Genomic DNA, 23,488 nt, shown 5'->3' with positions numbered 1-23,488 from the left:
GAACCACAATCTCCAGTTTTCGCTAAACTTTTCCCATCGGTTCATTTTGTAGATGCTCGCCAGCCTAGAGCATGGCTGCTTTAGGACGGGAGTTGTGCCCTTTCATCAGCAGTGACTGAAGAGTTGCAAGGCCTGCAGAGAACAGAGCACAGCTGTCTGGGGCTGACACCTCAGCAGGGTCCATGAGCAGATACCTGTATTGGGGCTGAGGGAAAAGTGGCTGCAGTAATTGTCCGGCCCAGTGGGTATGAGTGACCTAACTCTGGAAACCTTAAAAAGCCTGAGAGAAATAGGGTTCCATCTAGCTTCCTTAGACAGAGTCTATGACCCTCACATGGAGTCTTTAGTAGTAGTATTAGTCGCTCAGTCATGTCTGACTCTTTGCGACCCTGCAGACTGTAGGCTGCCGGGTTCCTGTGTCCATGGGATTCTCCAGGCAAGAATACTGGAGTGAGTTGCCATTTCCTTCTCCAGAGGATCTTCCTGACCCAGGAACTGAACCCAGGTCTCCTGCATTGCAGGTAAATTCTTTACCATCTGAACTACAAGGAAGTCCTGTAGCTTGGAGTCTTTAAGAAAAGGTTAAATTGCGTTCAGTGTCCTCTAGCTAAGGAATCAAGTGATGTGTATAGTACATTTTGGAAGCATTTCCATGGAAAATCATGAAAGTAAAAATAACGGAAGGTATTTAATGTGTATTCAGATATTTGAGAAACCTTGGATGGTTTAAAAAAGAGAAAAAAAAAAAAACAAAAAACCTCATTTTTCATTGAAATAAGAATTAGTCCCACAAAGTTAAGAACAAAAGCTTCGGAAAGTTTTCTCATCCTGGCTCTGCCATTTCCCAGCTAGCAAATTCTTTAGTAATTCAGTTCCTCAATTGCCTCATCTCTAAAATGAGGGTAATAAAAGTATCTGTCTTGTAGAATTGTGAGATTAAACAAAATAATCCAAATAAAACCTTTAGTGTGTGTACCTGGTGGATAGTTGGTGTTCAAAATTAATTAATTACTGCTGCTGTTATCTTGTTACTATCACATAAATAAAGGAAGTATATATTGATACATTAGTAGGATTTTTACAATGGTTGAGATTTTTCTCTTTGTACATATGTATTCTATTTGGCATTTCGTTCTAGCTCTGTCACACGAATTATGTATTGTATTTCCACACGAAACAAACTGCTTCAATTGACTTGCTATACTCTATAACAACAGTGTTTTTTTTTTTTTTGGAAGGTGGGTGGTTCTGAGCTTATTTTAACCCTATTGCTGGTCTGCTATCCAGACTAGCACTCTTAGCTTATCTTGGTGCCTAGACGGAAAGGCAACCCAGGCAAGGCACCCTTAAGAGCAGGCTGCAGTCAGACAGCTGTCAATTTGAAAGTAAACACCTTTGAAAAACAACAAAGGCTAGCGCTGATGCCAAAGGATTTATCCAAAGTCAGTCTCTTTGGAGTCTCTGGCCAGTTCTAGGATGACTTCCTGCCTGGAAATAAGACAGGAAAGTGCTGAATTAGTGCACGCCAAAAGGACTGAGGCCTGAAAGAAGTAGAACTCAACACAACCATGAGAGCTTTAGAAAAGAAATCAATGCTAGTCCCACCTTAGACTAATTAAATTCTAATCCTCAGGGCTGGGGGAGGGGATGGAAGAGGGAAAGCAGCCATATTTGGTTTTTTACTTATTTACTTTTGGCTGCACTGGAATTTATTTATTCCTTGCTCTGTGCAGGCTTTCTCTAGTTGCAGCGAGTGGAAGCTACTGTTCTTTGTGGGGCATGGGTTCCTCATTGCAGTGGCGTCTTTTGTTGCAGAACATGCACCCTAGAGCACTCAGAGTTCAGCAGTTGCGGTGCAGGGCTTAGTTGTTCCACAGCTTGCAGAATCTTCCCAGACCAGGGATTGAACCCATGTCCCCTGCATTGCCAGGGGGACTCTTATCCACTGTACCACCAGGAAGCCCAACTCAGCCATATTTTTACAGCTCCTCAAATCCTTCTAAAGTGTAGCTAGGGTTGGAACCCCACCAGTTCAGTTCAGTTCAGTCACTCAGTCATGTCTGACTCTTTGCGACCCCATGGACTGCAGCACGCCAGTCTTCCCTGTCCATCACCAACTCCCAGAGCTGACTCAAACTCATGTCCATCAAGTCGGTGATGCCATCCAACCATCTTACCTCTAGGACTTCTTCTGATTGGCTTCTGCCATTGGGTAAGCCCTCCTCAGAAGACAGCCTTCTGGGCAAGAACAGAGGAAAGGAGGAAAAACATTGCCCAGGGACCTGCTCATCATTGCAGCCTCCTCAGGAGTTGGCCGGGCCTTAACCCTCTGCTGAGCACTGTGTGGAAACAAAGGGAAAGGAGGCAAGAAGATTGTGATTAGCACTGACTGCCTTCTCAGAGCTTTCGACACAGCTGGGAAGTCTTTATTAGCACTCAAGAAATGGTCGAGGGGCTTCCCTGTTAGTTCAGTGGCTAAGACTCCATGCTTCCGATTCAGGGGACATGGGTTTGATCCCTGATTGGGGAATTGGATCCCACATGCTGCAACTAAGAGTTCACACTTAAAGATTTCTCATGCCACAACGAAGATCGAAGATTCGTGTGCCACAACTGAGACCCTGTGCAGCCAGTGAAAGAAAGAAAGAGTCACAGAACTGCAAGGCATTAAATACTTTGTGGCTGTGATTGAAGGGACACGCTCTGAGAGTTCAGCCAAGGTTGAGGGGAAGGTCAACGTGGAGGAGAAAAAAACCTCATGAGAATGAATAAGACCTTGGCATAAAGGGAGCCTGGGGAAGGCAGTTACCAGAACAGAGAACAGAAGGAACAAGTCAAAGAAAGGGCATGAGGTAACACAAACAGTGACGAGACCACTGTATTGAAGGTGCAGGATATCCTGGGGAGTAGTAGGAAATACACTCGGATGACTCAAGCTGAGTGAGGCCAAATTATGGAGGGCTGGTGTACTAGGCTGAGTAATTTAAATGTTATGCAATAGGAATGCAGTCCCAACAGGAATGGGGTCTTCAGTAATGATAGGCAATGTTTTTGAGTAATCAGACAGAATATTGGAGGAGACCAGAGATAGCAAGACTAAGTAATATTGATGGTTACAGTAATCCTAATGTGGGAAATTAAAAATAAAAAAACAAAAACAGAAGGCCTATTGGCCATAACAGAAACTGATGAAGAGTAAATCCTAATAATAGCTTTACAGTGTGTGCTTATTTTGACCTTTGTCAGATTATATAATACATGCACATTATATAATTTGAGAAATCACAGAAAAGTAAAGAGAAAAAATGCATAATCTCTCTAAACACAAGTAACAACTTCTCTGGCATTTCTTTCCAGTTTTTCACATACTTTTATGTGGTTGTGATCTCACTGTCTAAGCAATTTTGTATCCCATCTTTAATATAATATGTGTGAGAATTTTCTATATCATTAATAGCTTTAAACTTTTATTATTGTAGCTGTGTTGCCTCTGTTAATATGGATGTACTGTGATTTATCTGTAGGGCAATAGATTTCAGTTTTGTTTTTTTTTTTCAATTCTTCCCCTGTTAAAAAAGTGCTATGCAGCCAAAAAAAAAAAAAGTGCTATGTAGAAGTATATCTCTGTGTATTATTCTGTCCATCCTGGTGGTTAGATCCATAAGACAAATTCCTAGAAGACATTAATGAATAAAATAAAAAAATTTTTTTTACTTGCTGAGAATTTGCTTTTCCAAGTATTGAACTAATTTGCACTCCTGCCAACAGAGTAGAGCAATGCTATTTTTTACTCTAATTATCTTTCCTAATTTGCTAGAGTAAAAAAAATGAAATCTAACTTGTATTTTTAATTTGTGAAGTTGAACTTTTTATGTGCCTATTAACTGCTTATATGAATGGCTTGTCCCTTCTCTTTTCTCATCTAGAAACAGTAAGAAGGAACAAATTTTAGAATTAGCAAAATACCTAAGGATGAAAAAGAGTGAAGTTTCAATGTTCTTGGTCAAATATAAATAAGAGAAAGCAAATAAATAAATAAACAAGATGAAAGATTAGATAACAAACTAGAAAAAGAAATCCAACACATGGCAGAAAACAGTCTGCTTTCAAAAAATACAAAGAGCTTATACCAATCAATAGGTCAACAGTCTAACAGAAGAATGGGCAAGGACATGACAAATGGCTCTAGAAAAGGAAATACAAGTGGATTTTAAACACAAACTGACACCCAGCTTTCCTAACAATAAAATATGCAAGTTAGAATGAAAATGAGATTGCATTTTCACTTAGATTTGCAAAGGCCAAAATGTTTAATAAACAGACTTTGTCATGGAGGATATTAGACAACAGGCACTCTTCCACTGTCAATATACTGCTAATTTATGTGATCACTTTGGGGGATAATTGGACAATAGATTTCAATGTGGAAAAGAGACATGTCCTTTGACCCAACAATTCCACTTTTGGAATTTATCCTACAGATGATTCACAATATGCATGAAATAATATAAAACCCAAATCATCATTGCAAATTTGGTTGTAGGAGTATAATATTGGAAAGAACCTAAGATGTGTTCAGTTCAGTTCAGTCGCTCAGTCGTGTCTGACCCTTTGTAACCCCATGAATTGCAGCACGCCAGGCCTCCCTGTCCATCTCCAACTCCCAGAGTTCACTCAAACTCACATCCATCGAGTCAGTGATGCCATCCAGCCATCTCATCCTCTGTCGTCCCCTTCTCCTCCTGCCCCCAATCCCTCCCAGCATCAGAGTCTTTTCCAATGAGTCAACTCTTTGCATGAGGTGGCCAAAGTACTGGAGTTTCAGCTTTAGCATCATTCCTTCCAAAGAACACCCAGGGCTGATCTCCTTCAGAATGGACTGGTTGGATCTCCTTGCAGTCCAAGGGACTCTCAAGAGTCTTCTCCAACACCACAGTTCAAAAGCATCAATTCTTCGGCGCTCAGCTTTCTTCACAGTCCAACTCTCACATCCATACATGACTACTGGAAAAACCATAGCCTTGACTAGACAGACCTTTGTTGGCAAAGTAATGTCTCTGCTTTTGAATATGCTATCTAGGTTGGTCATGACTTTCCTTCCAAGGAGTAAGCGTCTTTTAATTTCATGGCTACAGTCACCATCTGCAGTGATTTTGGAGCCCCCCAAAATAAAGTCTGACACTGTATCCACTGTTTCCCCATCTATTTCCCATGAAGTGATGGGACCAGATGCAATGATCTTAGTTTTCTGAATGTTGAGCTTTAAGCCAACTTTTTCACTCTCCACTTTCACTTTCATCAAGAGGTAATACATGATGTGCATGATGTATTTGTACAGTTGAATATTATGCATCCATTAAAAAGAACAATGTGCCTTTGTGGGTACTGATATAGCATTTCTCCAGGATATACTGTTTAAAAAAAGTAAGATACAAAGACTACCACTCTGTAAAAGGGGTGAGGAGCATAGGTGTTCATTTGCTTGTATATGCAAATGAGGGAACTGACAGAGGCCGAGAATTTTCCCTTTATCCTTTCGTTCCTTTTGAACTGTATGTTCTATATCTACAATGGGAAGATGTGACTGTTAAGAGGACGATGATGGGTTTTGTACATTTTGTAAAATCAAGGTTCAAAAGGGCAGCTGCTTGGATTCTCTCCAGGTTGTGATCTGAATAAAGCTGTACTGTTAGTCTTCCTGGATGGTAAGCCCAAGTTCATAGTGGCTGTCAATGTTGACTTCCCTGTTGAATCACCACCATCTAGCCCAGATGGTAGGTGCTTTGTAAACGTGTCTTAGATGACTAAAAGATTCTAAAGAATAGAAAACTGAAGCAGCCATAGACAGAATCAGAGAGATCCATGTAAAAAAAGACTCAGAGACAAAAGCATTTATGAGTGTAAAGAAGGTAACTTGCAAAAATGTTGCAAGGGAATCAGACTTCAGAAGGAGTGGCCCAAAGCCAGCCCGCCCCTTCCATACCAGTGCTCTTGTCTATAGCAGGGTCAAAGCTACGGAGAGGAAGCTGGAGGGGTGGGTGGGGCCAGATTGCCATGGGTCCTAGACACTGCGCAGTGGAGGGAAAAGAATGAATGAGAGAAGTCAGAAAGAAACTGAAAGCCCAGACATGTTGTTCAGACTACTTTGGCTTCAAGAAACAGAGATCTAAACCAAAGCAGGAATTTATTGGCTTGTGTAACTGGAAAGTCCAGAGATTTGACAATATCATCAGGATATTCTTTCTCGTTCTCTACTTCCCCCCCCCCCCAACCCCACCCCTACATTTCTGTGCTGGCTTCATTCTCTTGTAGACTCTTGACACATGCTGGCTTCTGACAGCTCCAATTTTATAATTAACAAGTAAGTGGTCCTAGTAGTTCCTAAGAATTCTACTAAAAATCTTAAAAATGATATTTATTGGACAGCTTGAATCACTCACCCATCCCTGAAATAATCCTGTTCAAAATACTAGTAGACCAGGCAAGTGTCATATGATCACCCCTAAGGAGATCAAACCAGTCAGTCCTAAAGGAAATCAGTCCTGAATGTTCATTGGAAGGACTGATGCTGAAGCTGAAGCTCCAATACTTTGGCCACCTGACGCAAAGAACTGACTCATTGGAGAAGACCCTGATGCTGGGAAAGATTGAAGGCAGGAGAAGAAGGGGACGACAGAGGATGAGGTGGTTGGATGGCATCACCAACTCGATGGACACGAGTTTGAGTAAGCTCCGGGAGTTGGTGACGGACAGGGAAGCCTGGCGTGCTGCAGTCCGTGGGGTTGCAAAGAGTTGGACATGCCTGAGTGACTGAACTGAACTAAAGGGTTAACACCGCTCTAATGTTATGAACTAAGAGTGAGGGAGGGGTAACTCCTCCAAAGAAATCAGGATGCTGTTTCCAAATACAAAGATGTTAAATAAGTAAAATCAATAATAGCACTCCATTCTTCAGTTCAGTTCAGTTGCTCAGTCATGTCCGATTCTATGATCCCATGGATTGCAGCATTCCAGGCTTCCCTGTCCTTCACCAACTCCTGGAGCTTGCTCAAACTCACGTCCATCGCATGGGTGATGCCATCCAACCAACTCATCCTCTGTTGTCCCCTTCTCCTCCTGCCTTTAATTTTTCCCAGCATCAGGATCTTTTCCAAGGAGTCAGTTCTTCACATCAGGTGGCCATTCCACTCTAGGCAAAAACAAAAAATCAAATGAATATTGTTCCATTCTTTAGAAATAAAAATTGGAAAAAATCTTTGGAGAGAGGGAAAAGTCAAGATCCTAGATGTGGTGGGGGAAATTATGGGAGAAAACTCTGGAAGAAATGGGAAGGGATAGTGTTCAGATGGAAGTATTCATGGTAGATAACTAATTATGGATTCCAAGGGCTGGGAAGGATCATGGAGGCTGCCCAAGGCAGCTCCCTTACTTCTCTTCTGGGAGCTTCTACACATAAATTAGGATCCCTTCCTTACAAGACCATTTGAACTCTACTTGAACATACTCATAATGGATGGTTCATGATTGTGGAAAGGATTCAATTTTGTTTTCATCAAATTTGATTCTTTAAAGTGTCTGCTTTTCTTTGAGCTAAAATTTAGTTTTCAGTTTGCCCTCTGATTAATGAACCTCAAGGCTACTCTTTTCACTGGACAGTCCTTTAATCATTGGGAGACACATTCCTACCCCAGTCTTTTCTCTTTCAGCCAAGCACAACTAGTTCTTTTGACCACATATCAGGCAACATGGTTTCCAGCTTTTTCTACAGCCTAATTGTCTTTCACTGGATTCATGATGATTTATATGTGTCTCTCTTTATCTTTATTGCCTCTCTTTATCTGGACACTATACTTTGTTAATACAACCTAAGATTTCATTGGCTTTTTTTTCGCAACACTGTTCAAACTCACCCATTTTGAGCTTGTTACAAATGAAATCCCCAGGTCTTTTTTCTCATGAATGGTTGCCAAGTCAGGCCTTTTATAACTATGCAAGCAGTATTTTTTTTTTTTTTTTTAGCCAGAAGAATGGAGCTTCCTAATTTTTTCTTTTCAATCTCTTGTTGTTTCTTTAAACTCCATCCTGTTATTTCCCTGCCAAAATGCGATACTTTATAACCAGATGTTATGAGGCCTATAGATCTTGCTGCAATAGAAGAACCCTCTGGCGTTCGGTTCACCCAACTGGTCTTTTGGCTTACTCATGGGTCAGCTCTCATACTTGATTCCTAAATAATCTGGCTTTTATTCTTTGCTGATGCTTTGGTCATATGTTACATCATTAATAAGTGGGCAGTCTTTCTAACTCATAGCTTGTGTGTGTGTGTGCATCAGATGATGAGCTTTGACCTGTGTTTCAGATCAGTCACCGCCAGCTTTGTGCCAGCTGTTCTAGATGAGCAGACACTGATCCCAGTAAGCTGACCCTCTGTCCCACATGGCCAATGAAACAGTAGCATCTAGGTCAGCTCCAGAAGGATTTATAATTATTCACATCTGGCCTGTGCTTTAAAGCAGAATTCTCAGAGCCCTAACTAACCATTACCCCAGAGCCAAACTGTCTAAGGAGCCTTTGATTCCTGATTCCTAGATGCCCCCTGGCCTCACCCCAATCCTTACTGGAACTAAAGCCCTCCTGATTCCCTTTTGAATCCCTTATCTGGTTCATAAAAGACTCTTTTCAAGGAGAAATACATCTGCTCCAGAATTTGGAAAGGCCTCCTTGATCTAATATTTGCACGCGACTTATTGTCTTAAGATGCTAATATCTAGAAACTTTCTCCTATACATCACCCCAGGTGCCCCGGTATAGACCCTTTGCATACAGACACTCCAAAGTGATCTAACATTCACCTTGTCCCTAAGACATGAAGATTTTGACCGCTGACCTCTCCCGGATGGAGGCTAGCTCATCTGCTTTAATTCACCTCCACCGCTTTCTCACTCAGCTGGTAAAGAATCCACTTGCAATGTGAGAGACCTGGGTTCAATTCCTGGGTCGGGAAGGTCCCCTGGAGAAGGGAAAGGCTACCCACTCCAGTATTCTTGCCTGGAGAATTCCATGGACTGTATCCATATATCGTTCATGGGATTGCAAGGAGTCAGACACTACTGAGCGCCTTTCACACTTCACCGCTCTCTTAGCCCCAATTCTGCCCTTCTAACAGCTTGAGCCTGCTTCTGCAGCAGGAAATGTTAAGTACTTTAGCCTCTGGGAAAGTGCCAAGTATGATAACTAAAAAAAAATGTGACACTGAGGGTGTGGTCACAAAATGGAGTTTCTTCTCTGACCCAAAGAAGAGAAGGCGGGTACCTTGTGTCAGGACTAGATACCAGCTGCCCTTTCATCCTGTCTCTTGTAATGCATGCATTCAAGACCCAACGCAGTCACCCTTAAAGAAGAAGGTCTGAAGTCTCAAACTCTCACTACAGTGTAGGACCCACACTGCAGACATTTGAAGGGCCTACCTGTTTGCTGGGATTTATTTCCGTTTTCCCACAGGTCTCTATAATAGCTCATTGTCAGATTGTATCAACAGCAATAAAGAGAAGATATATTTGTGCTTCTGGCTCACATATTCTGTGTCCCTGAAGAAGAAATGCTGGCTTGAAGAGCAATGGTAAAGCAAAACCATCAGTGATGCTCTCATCACCTTTCTAAACTTGTTTTGTGTGATGCCTTTTTCGTCTTATTTTTAAAAGGGGAACCAGATGTTTTCCTAAGGGGAAGTTTTTAACACCTTTCTGAAAAAGAAGGCCCTGGAATTGAGGGACCATACACTCAGGATTTTCCAGGTTATGACCACAATAAAGTACTAATGGATGACATCATCTATAGGAGAGAGGTTTTCATGAATCAGTGCAGTAAATAGTGTATAAGAAGTAATTACTAAAGCTAACAGGAAAATTTCTAATTCCTAGATACTGAAACAATCTTCCTTACCAATCCAAAATTAGTAGATCACAAAATTAGAATATTTTTTCTTTAGATTTGCTAGCCAGTCTAAGATTAAAAACTGAAAAACCAAGCTTTGATGTGTGGGACTTTTTCAGGATGAAATAGAAAGTACCTGGAAGAGAATCCAAACAGAACCATTTAACAAGAAGAAGCGCTGACATATCTGCTGAGGAACTATTCACCAGAAACTTTCGACCAGATCCAAGAATGTCAGTCCCCTGGCTCCTATGCTGATTATCTTGGGACAGAACACAAGTTTCAAAAGAAAAAAGTAAAACACGAGATAGCATTCAGAGAAACTCTGCCAACCCTGAGTTTGAAGATATTAGCAAAAGTAGTCAGCATTTTTGTTTAATACAGACTGTTTAAAGGATTTAAGAGAAATATCGTTTATTTCAGAGTAAAAACAATTGAGAATGACAGAGAGCAAGGTCTTGGATGAGGGAAGAAGGGAATAAAATCAAGAATTCATGGGAAAGGATGTAGACTGGCTCTTTTCCTGAGAGAGGAGGGAAGGTAAAAAAGACTTGACTAAGAGGCAGAGAGAGAGAGCACAGAGAAAGGGAAGGTGAGAGGGTTAATGGTTCACTCAAGGCCTGGATGTTTGCAGTAGAGCAAGGAGGGCGGGAAGCTACCTTTTCCCCTCCCTAGACTAAAATCTGCTCTGCTCCCTCCTGTATTGCCTGCCGCTTAGCACAGTGAGTGGCACATTACTGAGTCTCAGTTAGCTTTCGTTGAATGAAATGAATAAAAGAGTGTGGGCATTAGGCAGTTAGAAGAGTGGGGCATGCTGGAAAAAGTTATGTTAGGAATCAACCAAAAATGAATAAAGGGGTTGCTAATCTGAGGTTGGGTGGTATGCATTTGAATCGAATCTGCATTTCTCTGAAGTTCAGAAGCAAGAACAGAAAAGCAGACAGTAACTGGTGTGACCAAGAGAGTGAAATGGAGAGAGGATAAGAGGACCCAGTGTGTGTGTGAAGGCTCTGAAGGCCAGGCTGGAAATGGGGTCAAAGGCCAACAGAGAGACCGAAAGCAGCAATAGATTGCCAAGGTCATGAGATTACAAATACTTCTGCATTCTTTAGGCAAAGAGACTCTTCATAACATATAGCTTTGTAACAGGCTAAGGGTCCAACTCAAATTTTTACTTTAAATCCTGTGAATATTCAGACAAGAATTGTGTCATATAGCCCAAATTCTTGTAGCCCAGTTTGTTAAAGTAAATGAATAAAAAAGGGAGGAGAGAAAGGAGGACATCATTGGCATCTGTTATGTCTATTAAAATTATGAGCTATTCATATTTCATGTGTCTATCAATGTATATAAAATTTGGATGTGTGTTTAATAATACAAATATTAAACAATATTTTATAGAATATTGTATTTAATAATACAAATAATACAAACAGTAGGGAAGGGGGCAGGACACCTTTGAAAGAATGACATAGCTGGAGGACATGACATAAACTGATTTAGGATCAAATGAGTCCAAGATGGCAGACTTCTACCAGACCTTGAGCCTCGGTAACACATCAGCAAGCTAAACGACACACCCACAGGCACCATGACAGTTCCAGGGCTAACCATCAAGACAAAAAAGTGGGCGGTGGCCCAATTCCTGGACATCTCCACCCCTTCCCCAAAATAGTTGAAATAATTCTCTCCGTCATCAGCCTATGAAGTTACCCAGCCCATAAAAGCTAACTACACCACATTTCGAGGCCACTCGCATCTTCTGAGATGGTCTACATCCTGTCGGTGGAGTGTGTTTCTCTCTAAATAAATCCACTTCTTACCTGTCACTTTGTCTCTCACTGAATTCTTTCTGCGACAAGACATCAAGAACCTGAGCTTCATTAAGTCCTGAAATGAGGTGTGTGATCTCAGTTAGAAGGCTGTGGGTTTTGACTGGATTTGAGTCTGGCACGTGGGTTCAAGTCCCACTCTGAGGTGAATGGTTCCACATATAAACATTCCATCATAAACCTTCTGAGATATTTTCTGCAATATTGTGGTTGACAGCTGTAATTGGAAAATCTGTCAGTTCACTGAGTTCTGTTCTATCTTCTGTGTGGTAGGATGGGACCAAGAGCAAGTAAATACTGAAGTTGAAGACCCAAGGGACAGGCTGGATGTGTGAAGCTACTGAGGGCAGAGTACCAGAACAAAATTTCTAGGTATAGGCATCTTGTTCAGAGCCCACTTACTAAAGGAAAAGGCCTAGAAATGATACCATTTCACCAGGATCAAAGACTGATCAGAGGGACAAATTGGCAGGTACCATATAGAAAGTAAAAATCCAAAATTACTGTGTATTTGCCTCTTTGGAAGGCCCCAGAATCAAACCCTTTGCTCAAACCCATCAGTTGTTTAATTTCTCTGCCTTCAGTATCAAACATATTTTCCTTTCTAGGACTTTCTATTTAAAAGATGAATCTTTGGAATTAATTTTATCGTCTCTTCCTTGAAATATTATGTTTCTTTTAATTTTGTTTGTTTTCAATTTTGTTCATGTCTCTCTCTTTTTGGTTTTGCAAATATATATACTCATATACTTAGGAATCTCAGGTTGGAAATTCTTCACTTATGGAATATCAATGCAAAGGTACATTAGAAGCCTAATTAAAAGAAACAATGACTCATTGTTAGATAGGAGTGAGGTGGGAGAAGAGAATGAAAGGAACTTCCATTCTCCTCCAGATTTCCTAAATCTTAAAAATGTAATGTTTCAAGGGAATCCATTGTTCATTTAAAAGGAAAACAAAAACTCTACACTTGTTTTTCTGTTGGGTCTATAAATCAGTAAATATTAAGATGGAGACAAAATAAATACCTCTTTGCAATTGATCATCTACTTTAGTCATACAAGTCCTTAAATTTGATGGTACTGCAAATTTATACTTCCAAAAATAGTATGTCTCAAGTATTCTTTCTAAATTCCAAAGTGCTTGCTATGAAATTATTTCTCTTCTAGTCAACGCTGAATCACAGAGAAGATCATTTAAAAGAGCTTGTGTGAAGTGTGGAACCAACATTGTACAAAATCTGTATTGGGCTCCCTCATGTTCTTGGTAAAAAGCAAATTATAATACAACTTTAGTGTGTGGCAATTTTTATTTGAACAAAGCCATCTCAAAATCACAGCACTGTAGCAATTGTTTTCCCTTCACGTCCTCGAGATATATTGTTTAAAATTTTTGCTTTTATCACAGGATATAAAACCCCTTAGAAACAGTTTGAAATTGAATACAGATCTCTGGCCCTGAGACTACAGATATTTTTCTCCCTTGCTTAGTTATCCAACTAGTTTAAAATCTTATTCTCTTTGATCATTGACAGGAATGCCGGCTTGGCACAGTCTCTTTAGCTCCAAACTTGTCATTATTATTTTATTTTTTTGCAAACTCCCAAGTATGAATTTCAGCAAGTTAACAAAGTTTAATTCTCCCCTTTAGCCCTAAATATCAGCTGATGCATTCAAGGTATGACATGTCATCTCTTTTCCATCTTTTTACATCCCATAGATTTTCAATTAGCCATTTTGGAGTCTAGCCACATTTGCTAGGAAATAACTGTTTAAATATGTCCTCTGCTAACATATTTCTGATGGGATTCCCCTGGCAAACGTGGATGGGATTTTTAAAATTGGACCATACCAGAAACAGAATTGTTTTTGGTAATTGCTGACGAGTTTCCTGGCGAGCATACGTGGAGCTGCGGTGACAATTCCATTGAGCAGCATGGACGGCAGAAAAGGGTGAGAGAAGGCACCTGCAAAACAGCTGTCTACTCCCAGCGAGGCTGAGTTCAGCCTTGGTTTCCTCTCCCCAGTGCTTTCTCCCTGCGTAAATGTTTGGTATCTTCTTACTTTCTGCCAAAAATACTAAGCCCAATTTGAAAGGAAAAGAAAAACTTAAAACTTCCCCAAATGGTGTTACAGGGTGTAATAAAATTTTCTTTCTTCCTTACAAATCTACTTGACTGTGACAAAGACTATCTTCAAATAAAAGCCACTGAATCCAATATCCACTCATCTTAAAATAATTAATAATACTATAAAGACTATAAATAAGACTATAAAGAAAGTTGAGTGCCAAAGAATTGATGCTTTTGAACTGTAGTGTTGAAGAAGACCCTTGGACTACAAGGAAATCTAACCAGTCCATCCTTAAGGAAATCAGTCCTGAATATTCATTGGAAGGACTCATGCTGAAGCTGAAACTCCAATACTTTGGCCACCTGATGCGAAGAACTGACTCACTGGAAAAAACCCTGATGCTGGGAAAGATTGAAGGTGGGAGAAAAAGGGGACGACAGACGATGGGATGGTTGGATGGCATCACCGACTCTATGGACATGAGTTTGAGTAAGCTCCGGGAGTTGGTGATGGACAGGGAGGCCTGGTGTGCTGCAGTCCATGGGATAGCAAAGAGTCGGACATGACTGAGTGACTGAACTGAACTGAATATTTACTGAGCTATTAGTAAGTGCCAGGCACAGTGCTTTATTTCATTTAATGCTCCCAGAAACTCTAAGGAGATATTCATTGCCCTGTTTATGAAATGAAGAAACAGATATAATGGAACCTTGATCATGAGCATTTATCTGCCTGTACTAGTAATTTTACACCTTTTGCTGGAAGGACTCTGAGAATCCAAGTGCACATGTGTATTTTTTCACCCATTAATACCTACAAATATAATCAAAATGGAGGCGGGGGCCACAAGATGAGTTACAGTACTTTCAAACTTTTAAAAAAGCATCTTCAGTAATTCTGCTTATACTTAATATACCCCAGAGAAACTCTTGCACACATGCAAAAAGAGATATGTATGAGAATGCTCATTTATATAGCAGTTAAAATGAATAAACCAGATTTTCATGTATTAACATGGATAGATCTTAAAAACAATGTTGTTTAGGAAAAGAAAGGCTATAGAATGATATGAATTTACATACCATTTATGTTAAAAATCTGTTTAGTAAAACTTACATTTGGAAGAAAAAAACAAAATATGTTATTTGGAAGTAAGCATTTTTGTAGTAAAAGGATAAAGAATGTGAACCAGAAAAGTAGAACTTTCAGGATAACAGTTACCTTGGGTGAGGGGTTGGTACAAAGTAGAGTTCAACTCTATAGTGTCTCATTCCTTTTGCTTTAGAAAATGATACAAATGTGAGGAAATGGTAACATTTGTTCTATCAGGAGCTACTTGAGTTTGTTACCTTATTTTCTGAAAATTCTTTGTATTTTAAAAATAATTCCAGCAGATAGATAGCTAGTGTGATGCTGCTGTATGACACAGGGAGCTCAGCTCAGTGCTCTGTCATTACCTAGATGGGTAGGTTAGGGGCAGGAGGAACACTCAAGATGGAGGGGATATATGTATACATATAGCTGTTGTTGTACAGCAGAAACTAACACAACCCTGTAAAGCAATTATACTCCAATTTTTAAAAATTCAAAAATTTCATCTTAAAAAAAACATAAATAGGTATATTCATGCTGGAAAAAGGCAGGGATCACCATATAGAACATTACCTCTATAACACATTTTTCAGAAGCAGATTTAACTAGATGCCCAGTTTATTCAAAAGTGACTCAGTATACCATCCATAGAACAGCTAGCTTTGAGTCATATCAATTCAGCGCAACCTCTAAACTAAACTAGTTATAAAACATATTCTTCAGTCATTTCATTAAGGTGAATTTCTTTATGTGGTTTTATATTAGCTGCAAACCACAAAGATCCAGCCCCCAAGACCCCTGCAATATTATCAAGGCCAATAAAAAGAACAGTTGTCTGGGGACTGTTATAAGCTACATGCTTCTGATCACAGACTCCTCCTTACGGTCGTCATTATTACCTGGACTGTACATCCCCAAATCTGATTTCCTGAGCTCCCCTCCTCCTCTCCCTTTCTTCATCTCTCAGAGCGCAGGGTTTCACTGTGAAGGAAAACACTCCTGATCGCTGTCTAATTAGGCCACATGGTTTTCTCAGTGAGCATTCTTCATTACATTATTTGGTATAAGGTTCTGGGTCATAGCTAAAAATATTTCAGCTTGAAAACTAATCTAGTCTCTTGTTTGCTTTTGTTTGGTATCTTTTCACTTTCTAGATAATAATGTAGTTGAAGAATGCTATACTCAACATTACTTAAAGTGCCATTCACTTGTTAACATTATATTTTGTAAGTGAGAAAAACATTCTTTGTGTACATTTGCAAATAATTCCTTCCAGTTATATAACTAGCAATCAGTACCAGTTTGTGGGCATATGTTCATACACATTTTTTCTTTTTATACCTGCCTTGTTTCAAAAAGGATAAAAGCTGGGTTACAGGTACACATAACACCAGAAAAATTAGATCCAAATTCAGTGAAGAAGTGGAAACAGAGGATTTAAATCAGAAGTGAGTTAAGTATGTAAAGTGTATCCTGTTCAAACACAGACTGGAAGGATGCCACATACATGGCTCCAAGCTTCCTCACAGCCAAGCAAAATACTTTCAGTTCCCACAACTGGATATCCAGAAGACATAACAAATGGGTATAATAAACAAGGGAAACATGACTATTCCAGGTGCTAAAACTGAAGAAAAACATTTTCCAGAGATTGTCAGTAAGTGTAAATATAGCAACAAATTTCATGGTGCTTTCTTATAAATCCCTTAATATAGGCCCAAAGCATGATACCAAAGTAAGTTCATTAAGTAATTGGAGGGAAGAAAAGGAACTATGGCACGGGACTGGAGGATGGGAAGGTAGGAAGCTGGTAGTCTAGGCACAATTCAGGGGCTATAGCAATGCAAGCGATGGTCTTGACATGAGGCTTATCACCAAGATGATCGTATAATTCATTGCCTAACCCAGAACCCTTCAAGAGTGAAAGGTGGTACTATTAATGAAGCTCACACACAGGTAGCAGCCAGGAGTGTCCTGAGCCAACTGGGATATACAGTTACACTAAGTCCTCGTCTATCATCCACTGACATCCTGCTCCCACTGCAGCCCACCACTATGGACCTAGTCAGCCAAACTAATTCTGTCCAACATGGAGTCTAATCAGCTTGAGTCATAGAGGACTCAGGGATTATGGTCCAGGTCACCAGCAAGCAGTCAGCTTGCTTAAGAGTCAGCCAAACAGGGAAGATAATCAAGAAAGACTGAAGTAAGCAATGGATGATGGTGACCTGAGAATTCAGTCTCCAACAAGTAAAGGTTAAAGGAAATGGCATATTTGGATAACGCGTAGGAGGGAGAATGAATCAGGTTTCAGGTAACTGAATAGATACCACGAAAAGGAAAGAGATACAGTCCTTTCTGAAGGGCCCAACAAGAGATCTACCAGAAGAAAACTGCTTGAAGTTGGAATGTTGTCATGATGGCTGAAGCATGTAAGCTATAGTTCTCAAACATGTGATATGAACTATCTGGGGAGCTTGTTAAGAAGTAGATTCCAGGACCCCCCAGGAATCTAGCTTAGTAAGCATCCCAGATGATTCTAGCAATGATGGTTCTGACCATCAGAGACTTTGAGAAATACCACCACAAAAACATTGAACAGTCTTTTGGGGAGTCTAGCCTTCCCACAAGGAAGGGTATCTTGGGTGGGATCTGGGGACAATACAGTGCCAGTTCCCCTGTGCAAGGTCAGGCGTAAGAGGCAGAGCAGTGGGACAGGTGGATCACAACCACTCAGCCTTCAGCCACCTGAAGGACTTTCCCAGTGAGAGGCCTAGGTTCTCAGCTTGGAAGAGAAAAGGCCCTCTCTTTCTGGATTCTCTATATGGTCCTAACAATTAAGAGAACCACCCAACCTGGGACACAGATGACCTCAGTTTTAAAATCGTAACTGGAATATCTCCCACTCTAGTGAGTTTCCCCTTACCTGGTAATAGTAGCTAACACTTACTGATGATTTACTGTGTGCCAAGCCCAAGTACTGTATCTGCATTTACTCATTTAATCCTGAGAACAACACAGTGGGGTTCAGTTCAGTTCGGTTCGGTTCAGTCACTCAGTCATGTCTGACTCTTTGTGATCCCATGGACTGCAGCATGCCAGGCCTCCCTGTCCATCACCAACTCCCGGAGTTTTCTCAAACTCATATCCATCAAGTTGGTGACGCCATCCAACCATCTCATCCTCTGTTGTCCCCTTCTCCTCCCGCCTTCAATCTTTCCCAGCATCAGGGTGCTTTCCAAGGAGTCAGTTCTTCACATCAGGTGGCCAAAGTATTAGAGTTTCAGCTTCAGCATGAGTCCTTCCAATGAATATTCAGGACTGATTTCCTTTAGGATGGACTGGCTGGATCTCCTTGCAGTCCAAGGGACTCTTAGAGAACAACACAGTGGGGTAGGTACTATTTTCACCGTTTGATGGTGGGTACGTTAGCAGGGCCACTGTGAAGCACATCTACAGGGCAGTGTGCACAGTGTGGTCTATGTTCCTGGCACTCTCTTAACAGCCTTACACACTGGGCCCCACATGGTGGGTCATAGACGTTCGGTAAGCAGCTAGAACCAAGGCTCTAAAACCTCATTGATGAATAAAAGAAGGGAACTGTCTAAGAAGACATTTCTGTGACCCTACCAGGAAGAAACTGAACCAATTTGGGAATCAATATATGTATTCACAAAAGGACAGGTGAGAGTGAGGAGGCAGGAAGAGGCATATTCCAGTGAATCAACTGTGTCAACTAAGAATCTCCAAGTTTTCCTGGGTGAGGTCCCAAGACTGCCTCCCCAAGCCATATTAAATGATGATGGAGAACAAAGCGCCCAGGATCCCCTTCCTGGTTGCATTTTTTTCCCAGTAAAACGATGCTAAAGCTGAGCTTCTTCCCTCCAATGTCCTGTCCAGTGCTCCTACATGCTTTTATCACTCTTTGGGTCCTTGTATTAAGAGCGATTTTCTATGTGTCTGTTTCCTTGCCAAGTTTACAAGCTTCCCGAAAGCAGGGACAATGCTTTAACCGTGTTTGTATCTCCCACTGCCCAGGGAAGGCATGCCATGTGTGCATGGCTAGGCATCCTTGATTGCTTCCTTCCTCTCTTCCTTATGTGTCAGGAAATAAGCTACTTTCTGACTTCAGAGTTCAGTGGAAAAGACCTGACTTCAGAGTTTAGTGGAAAAGACCTACAAATAATAATGAGTGCTTTACACAGAAAGTTATAGATGTAAGGGTTGCTGTGGAGCCAGAGAAGATGTGCTCAGCTTAGCCTGTAAGGACCAGTGATGGTTGATATATTGTGCCAGATGGAGAGAAGGGAGGGGGTGTTCTAGGCAGAATAGATAGCAAGTGCAGAGAAAAGTAGACGCTCAAGTGTCAGAGAGACAGAGAAGGAGCCGAGGGAGAAAGGAAAAAGGTTTTGTGCGAGCAGCTTTGTGTGGCTAAAGAAATTTTCACTTTGTGTCACCAATGGAGGGGGCTGGCGTAGAGGTGGGGGAAGGTTAGGAGCTCTGGAGCTGGACAGCCTGCACGGTCCAAATTTCAGCTCTGCCATTTATCAGCTATGTAACTTTGGGCTAATGACTTAAATCCTCATTTGTTAATGGTATATTAATAGCACCTACCTTTTGGGACTCTTGTAATTAAATGGCCTAATACTTATAAAACACTTAAAACAGTGCCTGTCATGTAATATGTATTCAATATAGAGTAGTTATTATTGTTATCTCACTGCTCTCTCTCATTCCCTACTTTTACTCCATTCCAAGCAAGTCTTACCAATTCTTCCTCTAAAACAAATACCAAAACCATCCTTTTTTGTCTCCACCTTGGTCCAAAGAACTATGACTTCTTTCCTGAATTCTAGTAGTAGCTTCCTAAGAGCTCTCCCTGTTTCCACTCTAGCTCTGTTATAATCTAATCCACAAAAACAAGGACAGTGATCTTTTCCAAAGGTAAATTGGGGGTCACTCCACTTAATCTATTGTTTTTCATCATACACTGCCCCAACTATTTAGAATTCTTATCATGACCTTAAAAGGTCTTAATAATCTGACTCGTTCTTGCTTCTCTAAACCTACATCCTATTCCCTCTCACTACACTTTAGCCTCTGTGTGTGGGTGTGTTAGTCTCTTAGTTGTGTCCGACTCTGCGACGCCATGGTCCATAGCCCACCAGGCTCCTCTGCCCATGGGATTCTCCAGGTAAGAATACTGGAGTTGGTAGCCAGTCATTCCCTTCTGTAGGGGATCTTCCTGACCCAGGGATCGAACCCACATCTCCTGCATTGCGGGAGGATTCTATATTGTCTGAGTCACCAGGGAAGCCTGCTTAAGCCTCTAGCTGCCTTGAACTTGGCAAGTTTGTCTTGCTAGAAGCTTTGCATCTGCTGTTCTGCCTTCCCCACCCCTTGTTTTCCTCCTTATCTTGTAGAAACCGGCTCAAATGTCGGAGGAGTGGACTTTAGTTTGATATCCCAAACTGAAGTAACAAGCTCCCTGGTTTCTACATTACGCTGGTAAATTTATTTCCTTTTATGTCTTTTTTGTTATTTATTCTACCTTCCCCAAATCTGCCCCCAGAATATGTGTTCCATGAGAACAGATACAAGACCTTTTTCATTGCTATAGTCCTACTCTCTATAATAGCAAAACCCTCTGCATGATATACTAGGCACCCAGAAAGTATTTACTGAATTAATACTGAATGAATTGGAAGAGAGTAGGTTAAGAAGGGAGAGTGCCAAAAATTAATTATTACACTTCTTTAGTAATCCAGTGAGAAATTATGAAGCCCTAGCACTGGATTTCAGTCTTGGTTCTGCATTGGAATCACCTGGAGAGTTTTAAAAACTACTGACATCCTCAGTACTCCTGATTTAATTGGTAGATGCATCCTGGACATCAGGATTTTTAAAAAGTCTGCAGGAGATTCTAACATGCAGCCAAAGTTGAAACCACTGCTCCAAATGCAGAAAGGGGATATAGAAGAGAGTGTGAGTGCAGGGCTGTTTAGAACACACAATAAGCAGGACTTGGTGGTTAATTATGAATTGCAACTGATCAAAAAGAGGGTGCCTAGAAGAATCCTAGATTTCTGGCATGGTCCTGGGTAAAAGATAGAGCCAAGTTTTGAGAAAAAGATAACAAATTATGTCTTGGACAGGCTAAATTTGAACTGCTTCGGGGGATTTGAGTGGAGCTTTTCAATAGATTGTTTAATAGATTTACACTTTCCTAGTGAAGAACAGGGCTTCCCTGGTGGCTCAGCAATAAAGAATCCACCTGCAATGCAGAAGATGCAGGAGACATGGGTTTGCTCCCTGGGTTGGGAAGATCCCCTAGAGGAAGAAATGGCAACCCACTCTAATAATCTTGCCCAGCAAATCCCATGGACAGAGGAGCCTGGCAGGCTACAGTCCATGAGATCGTAAAAGTTGGAGACTGAGCAACTAAACAACAAGAAACGTAGGAAAAGGCATCTCCGGAAACTATGACAATTAGAACACAAGACCATTTCCACTCTGCAGAGCCTCTATACTCAAAACTCCCTTCCAAGCCAATGCCCCATCTGTTCTGAAATGTTGTTCAATATGTTGACATGATTACAAGAAGAATTAGATAATGTGTGGGTACCATTCTGACAGGGATAGAGTAAAAGGACAAAGTAGGTGATTAAATGGTTAATCCCACTTAGGGGACTATAAGTAGAAAAAATATGGGAAACCCTTGTAAGTTAATGATTACTCAAGAAAGCAGGTTTGCTGAACCACAAAACCAAGCAGGCTTGCTTAGCAACAAAACCATGCAGCAGAAACACTAGACAGGCGTCCAAACAACCAAACAATGGTGGCATGAGACCCACATACTGCCCAGTGAGCACAGTAAGTTAATGATTCCCAGGACATGTTCTCTATACACATAAAAACAGTAACTGTGGACCTAGCTTGATCATGTACGGATAAGAAAACTCTCCTGAATAACAAGGAGTTGATGATGATGGAAGCACAGCATCTACTCAAGAAAGACAAAGAAGCTCTTCTCCTACTCCCCCCCAGTTTTCCTTTGATTATGAAAAGTAGCCCAGTAAGTTCTCAGGGCACAGCATTTCTCATCTGCCACTTCTAAACCTCATTGGTTTTCTATTCTAATAAATCACTTGTCTATCACTTTGCCTCTCAACTCTTTTCTGCGCTGAGACATAAAGAACTATATAGCACCAGAGCCCTTCGGAGACCCTGAGACACCGCGGTTTCAATTCTATAAATCCATTTAACTTACTTTTCTTGTACTACCTATAGGCTTAAAGTATTCCACTTAATAAATTGCTGGCAGCCTTCAAATAGCACTGAAAGGAATATATAACAGCTTTAAAACATCGGATAAATGAAAACGAACATACCCATGATTACTTCAAGATCTGTGGTCAAAGATACTTAGACCTAAACTGCTTAGATTGCTTAGTTTTGTAATTGGTAAACATTTACTGGGTTACCAAAGATACCAAGTACGCTCTGAAAGACGACTGCTCCTTTGTGTCTAATTAGGCACACTGAAACAAAGATTGATAGGGTGATATATTTAGTTAAGTAACAGATGGCAAAAAGACACACTGTCCAGCATGAACCACATCCCTATTTCTCAGTATTCCAAAGAGTGACTGAATCTTGAAATCAGCTAGGAAGGAAAGGCCTGAATGTTTATTCAACTAAGAAGAACTGATAACCAGTCATGTGGAGGTTAAAAAATTCAAAGAGGGTATGACTGGCTCTTAGGACGGGATGGATAGAAAAAGTGGATTAAAGTCACTTAGAAGGTATCAAACAGGACTGAAATATGGATTCTGAATACTTAAGCTACTTCGTGATTACAAAGAGGTGGGGGGAAAAAAAAAAAGAGGCAAGTGGTATATATTCTCCGAACTCTCGCACAGGGTGTTAAATTGTGGCTAAAAAGCGCTGCTTTTAGCAGTGCCTGCGCTCTATTAAAAGAAGGTGAGGTGGGGGAACTCTGAGAGGACGTTTCCTCCAGCAGAGCGAAGCAGCTCGCTGCAGCACCCCCTCCCTGCTCTCCCTGGGATTTGCCACTCTAGCAGGTGAACCGCGAGAAAACAGAAGGACTGAATAACGGCGTGCGGAACCCCGAAAACCGGGAGGTCTCCAAGCCCATCACCTCCCTACACCTCGAGAGCGGCTTCTAGGCACCTCCCACCCCCCCCCCCCCCCCCCCCCCCCCCGTCCTGAGACACCTGCCCCACAGCCCGGGAGAAGTCCTACAGGCTGAGGGGCAGGAAGGGCCGCTGACGCTCTCGGGCGGAGGTCAAGCAGGAGGTGGCGGGGGCGCCACACTCCCGGCCACCCGAGCCGCAGGCGGGACGCTCCCGTGAGATTAACCGGGCGAACGTGGGACAGCGAACGCCCGCGTCCCCGCGCGTCCAGCGACGGGCCGGGGTGGGCGTGACGCCATGACGCAAGGCACGCGGGCGGCGCTCCGGGGAGGGGCGAGGCGCGGCTGGGCGGGGAGGGGGCGGGAGGAAGGAGTGGGAGGAGGGGGCGGAGACAGCGGGGGCT

At 41.5% G+C, this 23,488-nt stretch overlaps 1 long non-coding RNA gene across 2 annotated transcripts in view; it reads right to left on the bottom strand.

Moving 5' to 3' along the window:
* LOC147359119 (uncharacterized) overlaps positions 1-22,346 on the bottom strand; it is a 79,764-nt gene extending 57,418 nt beyond the window's left edge. For both annotated transcript variants that reach the window (XR_015140538.1, XR_015140539.1), the window contains exons 1-2: positions 22,321-22,346; positions 2,178-2,339 (exon numbers count right to left, since the gene is read on the bottom strand). This is a non-coding gene — a long non-coding RNA (uncharacterized LOC147359119). The remainder of the gene's footprint in view (positions 1-2,177; positions 2,340-22,320) is intronic.
* Between the last annotated feature and the right edge of the window lie 1,142 nt (positions 22,347-23,488).

The sequence above is a fragment of the Bos grunniens genome, chromosome 14 (genome assembly GCF_055505025.1).
Source record: "Bos grunniens cultivar Pamir isolate PY7600 chromosome 14, Bosgru_T2T1.0, whole genome shotgun sequence".
NCBI lineage: Eukaryota > Metazoa > Chordata > Mammalia > Artiodactyla > Bovidae > Bos > Bos grunniens.
Note: the sequence above shows the minus strand (reverse complement) of the source record. Positions and strands in the feature narration are given on the sequence as shown.